This window comes from Pteropus alecto, unplaced genomic scaffold (assembly GCF_000325575.1).
Source record: "Pteropus alecto unplaced genomic scaffold, ASM32557v1 scaffold359, whole genome shotgun sequence".
In the NCBI taxonomy this organism is placed as follows: Eukaryota; Metazoa; Chordata; class Mammalia; order Chiroptera; family Pteropodidae; genus Pteropus; species Pteropus alecto.
The window spans coordinates 1,426,242-1,426,519 of NW_006443119.1; positions in this window are offsets into that span (position 1 = coordinate 1,426,242).

The following is a 278-nucleotide window of genomic DNA, read 5'->3' on the forward strand; positions in this document are numbered from 1 at the left end:
GTTGACTAAAAGACACAGACCCTGCCCTGAGACGCTTATAAGCAACTTGGGGAACTGGCAATCTGAGGGTACCCCTGTGCCCCACACTGGCTGGCTTCTGACTTTTTTCAAGGATTATTGTTGTTGGACATTTATTTTTCATTGATTTTAGGCTCCCAAGACACACCCCCCACCCCCCACCCCGCCATGGCTCTTGCGAACACCTCCTCTCTGCCCTCTGCTGGTGGGAAGTTGTAAAAGCTTTGCAGTAAACAGCTCAATATTCATTACTCATAAAT